This window comes from Odontomachus brunneus, unplaced genomic scaffold (assembly GCF_010583005.1).
Source record: "Odontomachus brunneus isolate Ranch 3 - 2012 unplaced genomic scaffold, Obru_v1 Obru_scaffold_007, whole genome shotgun sequence".
Lineage (NCBI taxonomy): Eukaryota > Metazoa > Arthropoda > Insecta > Hymenoptera > Formicidae > Odontomachus > Odontomachus brunneus.
Genome location: NW_022639457.1, coordinates 2,191,678 through 2,192,095, shown reverse-complemented (window position 1 = coordinate 2,192,095; position 418 = coordinate 2,191,678).

Here is a 418-nt window from a genome sequence, read left to right as displayed (position 1 = left end):
GTGGAACAAATGCAGATAAATTTCAATTTATTGCGGAATACGTACTACAAAAATTTGAAGAAGCTTCTGACAGAAGATCTATTGTTCACGATATGAATTTAAGATTCTGGGCCTTGGAGGCAAAGGACCAAATGGACTTACCCGAATTCAAGGCAAGTAAATGGTGGATTTGGAAATTCAAGAATGTGCATAGAATTGTTTCTCGCAAGATAACAACATTCAGGACGCGATCTACGCTTCAAGATATTGGTAACCTACAAAATATCGCAGAATCGTTTGTTTTAAACGTAAGATCTGACATCCCAGCTATCGGAGTTGAAGAAATTTATAATGCAGACGAGAGCGGCTTCAACCTTGAAATACATTCTGGGCGAACATTGGCGAAATCAGGAGTAAAAACAGTTGAAGCGATGGTTCA